This window comes from Orycteropus afer, unplaced genomic scaffold (genome assembly GCF_000298275.1).
Source record: "Orycteropus afer afer isolate SDZICR_OR568_19922 unplaced genomic scaffold, OryAfe1.0 scaffold00371, whole genome shotgun sequence".
Classification (NCBI taxonomy): Eukaryota; Metazoa; Chordata; class Mammalia; order Tubulidentata; family Orycteropodidae; genus Orycteropus; species Orycteropus afer.
Window position 1 is genome coordinate 2116318 of NW_006921958.1, and position 7893 is coordinate 2124210.

Below are 7893 nucleotides of genomic sequence, written 5' to 3' on the forward strand. Positions count from 1 at the left end.
CAGCTTGAATGTTTTTTTTTTTTTTTCTCTAGTAATTGTCTTAAAATACCCCAGGGATGCTCATAAGTAGTGTTACTGTGATGATTTTTAAAGAAACCCTGCCATTTTAGTTTATATTTTGCATTCCACCTGAGAGTTGTTTGGGAGAGATTTTAAATTTATTTTTGAATTTGTCTTTAATCCTTAGTTTTCATGTATGATAACCAAGAAGGTTACTAGTATCATTTCTGCTTTGTGAAAGTACCATGACGTAGTACACGTGTTGTGTCTTTGGATGAGTATCCCATGCATGTTCAAGAAGAAGGTATACTCTTTACTTCTGGTGTAAATTTTATACGTAACCCACATAGATGCACCTTATTGACTGTATCGGTTGGTCATTCCGTAACCTTCCTTTTCTTGTCCCTTTGTCAGGAGTAGCAGTCAAAGTCTTCGTTAGTGCTGTCTTTCTGTCCGCGTCGTCTTGCCTCTCCTATGGCTTTTGCTTCCCAGGGGCAGTGGCCGTGCTGTCTGCTGCCCAGACACTTATAACTGCTAAGCCTTCATTGGCTCAGTAACATGACCTTATGCCATATTTAAGGCGTTGTAGCCCGAATTCTCCCTTATCTGATAACAGAGTCAAACTCCTGCTTTCTTGTTGTTTCCATCTGCCTGACACCCTTTTGCCGGCTTCCCAGTCTTTCTAAATCACCCTGTTTCGGCTCGTGTCTTACTTGCTCTGTAAGCCAATTTGAAGCCCTGTTTCTTTCACGCTGAGTTAAACCTGCTCACGTTCACTGCTATGACTGATAAAATGCTGCATATCATCGTGTGCAGTTTTTAATGCATCTCTGCATTATGTTTGTTGGATCTCTTTCTCCATGTGGTCTGTTTTCTTTGTTTTTCTCATTTGTTCATTTTTGCTTTTGTATATATATATATTTTGCAATTTGGGAAAGTTTGCATTTTGGTTTGAGGGGCTATCTTTATTGTAATATCTTCTATGATGTTTAATTAGCTGGAACCATGTAGAAATGGCATTTTTGTAGGTCAAAATTGGTCAGCTCTCACAGTTTCAGAGAACGCTGTCTGGTTGTCAGCATTAAATGACTTGGCTGGGACCTCTTATTTATGTGACAATCAGTGAGCTTCTGTCGCACCCTCCCCTCCCTTCTCCTCCCATTATCAGTGACATTTTCGCTCCCTGTCTTGTCAGAGTGTGTAACATTGCTATGTTAGTCTTCTGCCCTGATCCCTACCTTCATGCTAGTCGCACATCTGCACTTACATGTATTTAATGCTCATCACAAACCCTCTGGTAGATTCCCCAGGAAGACCTTGCAGTATAATGTTTCCTGGGTTCTAGCACATTTGGAACTGTTTTTCAGAGCTGCAATATTGAAGGACAGCTTGGCTTGATAGTTCTAGCAGTTTCCAATGAAGTTCCTTCAGGTGCTCAGAAAGTGTCAAGCTAAGTACACCATTCTCCAACACCAACTGAGACCAGCTAAGTGAGGATCCTTTGAGAATCATTTACAACAGTCCCCTCCTCCCTCCTTCTGCTTTTAGCTCTTACTTAAACTCTTGACAAATCTCATTCTTTGGGCAGCCACTTGGGTATGTAACAGCTCAGCCAGTCGTCTGACGCCATTTATTCATATAAAGTTGCAACAGACTTTACTGTCACAGCTTGGACTTTATTAGCTTCTCCCGTTTGATCACGCTGTTGCATGTGGCAACTGGGTCTGCTGGAGGCTGTGGGGGACGCCACGAACCTCAGAGTTTGTTTCTCAGACCCAGCTCTTGTTATGGAGCTGGGGCACCTCTTGTCATTGCAGCCACATCTAGACGCAGCCCAGAGACAGACGCGTCCAGAGTGTGAATTAACCATTTTGAACGTTTCCTTCCCAGCCATTTGGTCTGATGACTTTAAAGAGCGGTGTCCTCCCAGCCTCTCTCCTTTAGGGAATCTAATGAGTGCTATTAACTGAGCCCAGGGAGCAGTGTGTTAATACAGAGATTTAGCAACCTGTCCTGGAAACTTTTTTGACTTAACCAACCTTTGGACCCATGTTGTCTTTCTCATCTGACATGCCCTCAATTCGCTCACTAATAATATTTTCTGAAAATGTCACCCTCTCCGATCGTTGCTTCATTAGTCTCAGACACACTGCTGACAAATTCCAAGCAGGCTGTTAAAACGAGTGATTCCGCAATGACCTGAGTCATTTTGGCGTTGGCTCTTAATTGGTCGACCTTGTAACCAGCTCTGAGCGCCATCGGATACTGGGGCAATTGATCATGAAAGAACATTGTTTCTTAATTTGTGCCTCCGGGCGCTTGTAAAAGGTCACCTCTCCTCGCCGTGCCAAGCTCACGCAGCGTGGTGGGAGGCTGGCGCGGGTGGCTTGGCTGGTGGGAGATATCTTCCATCCAAATGAGACGTGGAGGCTGGGGGAGGTGGGGCGATAATTGTCAGGGCACACGGATCCCAACGTGCGACCATCCTCATTATGGTGCCCAATTAATGACTTAAACTTTTGGGGGGAATTACTGTTTTTCTCGCGACTGTGATGGCTTCTCAGTGTTAATTAAAAAGCTGTCAATTATGGAGGGGATATAAATATCTGTAAAAGTGCAGCTGTCTCCATAGGGAGGTCTTAGAACTTCAGAACATCCGTTCTTCAAGGGTTTTTTGTTTGTAAATTTGCACTATTGGAAAGATAAATAAAAATTAAAAATTAAACACAGGGCAAATGAAACAGGCTACATTAAAATACTGATTGCCATTTACTTCAGAAATTAAATTTCTGAAAAGCTCACAAAACGTGACTATTACTACACACGCATAATAAGATTCGTTTTGAAAAAAGATAGATTCCCTGGTATTGTAAATACCTCCCTTTGTGAACTGATTTTCTTGATTATGCTAAATTATTATTTCTTTTAAAGACACAAGCATTGTTTTCTAAGTTTCTAAGACCAAATAATAGTTCGTGATGCAACTGCACGTAGAAGCAGGCTTTGACTAATTAGTTTTTCAAAAAAATTAAGAAAGCGAGCAAGAAGTGGCCACCGGGAGAATTGACAAAATCTGTTTTACATTTGGAACATTTAGTACTGGACGCCTACTGCCATGCTCAACGAAAACACAGCCATCGTATAGACCTGTTGTGCTCTGGTGGTGCAGTGCCTAAGGCATTTGACTGCTAACCAGAAGGTTGGTGGTTCAAACCTACTAGCCGCTCTGCGGAAGGAAGACAGGGCAATCTACTGTGTAAAGAGATCGACTCAGTGACAGTGAGTTTGGTTTTTGAGTTTGGTGATAGAATTAGATGTCCCTGGGCAGTGTTTGCACAGGGAGACAGCTCAGGGTGGGGGGGAAGGGGGAGTGCATGGGAGGGAAGGACACGAGGAAGAGGTAACTACCAGGAAGTGGGAGGAGAGCTGTTACATTGTGGAGAATTGCAGTCAATATCATGAGAAAAAGTGTGTGTGAACTGCTGTATGGAAAATGAATTTGCTCTGTAAGCTTCTACCCAAATCACAAAAAGGAAAAAGAACTTGGTGTTCTTGGGAGGGAGGCTACGTGTTGGAATCGACTCTATGGTAATGGGTTTGGCGAATGGTTAAGGGCTCTACTGACCGAAGGCTGGTGATTTAGAGTCCATAGTGCCTCTGGAGAATGGTCTGGTGGTCTACTGAAAGCTCACAGCACAGTTTTACCTGCTGGCAAATGGGATGAGAAAATGAAAAATTGTGAAAATTAAGAGCAAATCGAAAGGAAAACTAGACAATTTTTTACACACCCCACCAAAAAGAACAAAAACATAAACAAAAACAAACAACTTCACTGATAAAGAGCTGGTGACCAAAGGTGTAATCTGACTGGATGGTTAATGGACGGGAAGAGCAGCGCCTGTGTCATGGAGTGGGACCACAAGGGGGTGCCCTCTGGAGAGGGGGCAACTCATACAATCTTAGGAGCCAAGATAATGAAGGCTGAATTTAGCAAGTTTATGGAAGAGCCTGTGTTCCCCAAAGGGAAGGAGTCTCAGAGAGGGGTGTCAGGTCCAACTACCACAGCTACATGGTGGTTGTCATCTTGCTTCCAGTTTGCAGACAAAGCCAACAGTGATGATGGCAGAACCGAGAGAGATGGAAAGAACCTGGGTCTTTGGGGGTCTCACTGAGCTGCTGAGTCCAGCCAACCCTAAACCTGCTCTGCCTCTGGACATCCTGTTATATGAGATAATATGGTTACTACAGTTGCTGTCGGGCGGACTCCGAACCCTGGTGCCCTCATGTGTGTTGGTGGGAACTGTACTGCATGGAGTTTTTAATGGTTGATATTTTGGGAAGTAGATTCCCAGGACTTTCTTCCCAGGTACCTCTGGATGGACTCAAACCCCTAAGCTTTTAGTTAGCACCTAAGCACGTTAATTGTTTGCACGTCTAGGGACTCCATGCAATAATGCGTGTGGTCATTACTTTAGTTTGCATCAGGGTGCTTTCTGCTCCTTGTTACCAATGACATCTAAGCTGAGATGGTTCTCAATGGACATTGGTTCAATAGATAGAGGGATAGCTGAATGAAAAGAACACTATTAGCAGATTAATTAAGAAGAGCTACACTTAGAGAGAAGGAGCTCTGGTGGCGTAGTGCCTAAGGTATCTGACTGCTAACCAGAAGGTTGATGGTTCAAACCCACCAGCCACTCTGAGGAAGGAAGATGGGGCAATTTACTCCTGTAAAGATTTACCACCTCGGAAACCCAAAGGGGGTCACTATGAGTCAGAATGCACTCTATAGCAGTGAGTTTGTTTTCTTGTTTTTTATGCTGAGAGAGAGAGGGCTGGAGTCCCCCACTGGGCCCTGGTGAGGGTCGTGGAGGGTGGGTGGTGGGCACCCCCCAGCAGCTATGTCACAGAGCAGCTCTGTTTTCACAACTAGGCCTCGTGACTGAACCAAACGGTCTGGAAAGGTTTATTATGATTGAGACAGGAGTCAGTGTTGGGGGCGGGGGCGGGGGCGGGAGGGAAGTGAGTGATCATTCTCCATGAGACAGGCTTCATCTTCCAAGCATTCGATCAGACCGTGAGTGATCGGTCGGTATTATACGCTCACCTTTAAAGGTCAGCGCGGCAGGAAGACAGCCGCGTGGCCCAGACGTGTGCCTTTGATGACGGGGCAGAATTCATTAACTTGTCATGGCTGTCCCAGAGCCCGTCAGATGCCCTTCCATGGGACACGCATCATCCTCAACCACCTCCCACCTGGCCAGCTCAAGCTTGGAACTGAGTTCGGTTCCCTTCCTTTCTTCTAGAACTTTCCTGAGAGCGACCACCACTAGCAAAGACTGAGTGCTCACTGCGTGCCAGCACCGGGCGAGCCCTTGGCACTCAGCATTCTCATCCTCTCCCAGGCGTGTCCCTTAGGAACCCCTTTGACAGAAAAGGGGGGTTGGGAGGTGGTGTGATGTCCCCAGAGGTCCCAGCAGCAGAGCTGGCTGCCACACCCCGATGGATGGACCTGGAGATGCGAAACACTGCTCATACATTAGGTGGTGTTGACTGGGTCCCTTGTGTGTGTGTATGAGAGACACACACACAAACAGCAACTACTGCAACACCACCACATATGCAAGTCCCCAGAAAAGGGGAGGGCTGGCTCCCAGGTGTTCAGGGCTGACCTGTGAACAGAGTTAGGTGGGGAGGGCCCTGCTTGTTCCTCCCAGGGCACCAGGGAAGGATCTTGGAAGAGGTGACTCAGAGGCTCCAGGGCAACCAAAACACCTTGTCACCCACAGTGCTCAGAGACCCCACAAGGCATCCATCCCCTCCTCACTTTGCCACGTCTGAGCTGAGCTGGGATCCCTCTGGGACAGTGGGGACTGGCTCTGAGCCCAGGGTGCCCTGTTCACAGTTGGTATTCAGTGCATATCCCAAAACGATGTTGGAGAATCATGTCTTCAGACTCGAAAAGAGATGCCAGGTCACTGTGGGAAACTTGGGAAGCGATGAAAAAGGACACGAAGTGACCCACGATCCCACTGAGAAGTGCTGGAGACCCAGTGGGGCATCTTCCTCCGCCTCCCCCCTTAACCTCTGTTTCCCTCGGGTGCCTCGATCACCCACTGCACAGGCATTTACTGAGCATCTTTCCGTCCCAGGTGCCCGGGGCAGCATTTCATCATCTCCATTCTGTTTGTTCTGTTTCCGTGCATCTAGCTTCCCTTCCCCAGCTCGTCTCCTCACCATTGCTTCTGGGTAACTGTTGGCCATGTGCTCTCATGTCATTCAGGGAGGACATTATACTCACGGGCGATACTGTTGACTTTATAAGCTATTTGGTGGAGGGATGAACCACAGAGATAGCTTCAATTCCATGTTCAAAGTTATCTTAGGGCAATAGTCCTGGGGGTTCCTCTAGTCTCTTTTGGTCCTGCAGGTCTGGCCTTTTAAGGGATTTGAGTTTTGTTCTACATTTTCTTTCCATCCTATTCAGGACCTTCTATTGTGCTCTTGGTCAGAGGGGGTGGTCTTGGTAGCTGGGTACCATCTAGTTCTTCCTGTCTCAGGTTTGACGAGGTTGTAGTTCATGTGGGCTATTAGACTGTGGATGGGTTTCTTCCTTCATTCTCTTTTGCTCTGAATGAGTACAGACCAGTAGGTAGGTGTTAGATGGCCACTTGCAAGCTTTTAAGACCCCAGACGCTACTCACCAAACTGGGACATAGGACATTATCTTGGCGAACTATGTTGTGCCAACTGACTAAGCTGTGCCCCGGGCTATTAGGCTTTGGGTTGGCAGTGCCGCTCATCCTCTGGAGGGATGAGTCGCTGCACACACCCACCCCTGCTAGGAAACGCGTCACCTGGGAGGGTGGCAGCCTAGCATCGCTCTTCCCAGTGCAAAGTCAAGTCTCCACCTGGCCCCCCAGCCCTGTGTGGGCCCTTGGTATGCAGTTATATGGAACAGACCTGGGACCGGTGACAAGAACGTCCCCTCAAGGACCACTCTGCTGCCTTCTCTTCCTCCATTTCTATCGGGGGCTCATGGCCACCCTGCTGAATTCCTCCAATTCCTGGAGCCAGGCCTGGGAGCTGTCCTTCCACATGGAGGGAGGGGCATACATAGAAGCCAGATCCCCTGTGTCTGAAGCTGGAATCCAGGATTATGCTCGTTCCATCAGAAACCAGAGGTGATTCTTTTTTTTTCTTTTTTCCTTCCCATTCCTTTCTTTTCAATTCTGGAAAATTCCTGCAGCCGCTGAGTGAGGACTATTAAGAAAACCGAGTTCTCATTAGAGGTGGGCTTTGATTTTCTGTTGTAAAGAAGGGGTTTTAGTAAGTTTTTGGGTCCCTGGGTAGCATAAACAGTTTGGACTTGACAACTAACCTAAAGATGGGCACTTTGTGTCCACCCAGCCACAACGCAGAGGAAAGGCCTGGCTATCTGTTTCCATAGAGATCAGAGCTAAAAACCCTACAGAGCGTTTCTCCTCTGTGACATGGTGACACAGTCACCATGGGTCTGAGTCACCTTCATGACCATGGGCTTGTTTTCTTCATTTCACAGGTGTTCGGATACCCTGGGACAGCCGAACTTCACGTGAGGGGAGGCCTTAGGCCGGTGTGAGGCCTTGGGGCCTGGAGGGGAGGCCTGGGGGGCTTCAGTGGCGACTGACAGTTTATCTGGGACTGGAGGAAAAGGGGCAGCTGCTGGGATAAGAGAGAGAATTTTTCTTTGCAAACTAGGAAAAGTCCAGTAAACAAAACCAAAACAAAATCGAAGCAGGTGTCATTGGGTCATATTGACCCCTGGTGACCCCATCGTGTCAGAGCAGTGCTGTCCTCCATGGGGTTGTCAGTGGCTGAGTTTCTGGAAACATGTGGCCAGGCCTTTCTTCC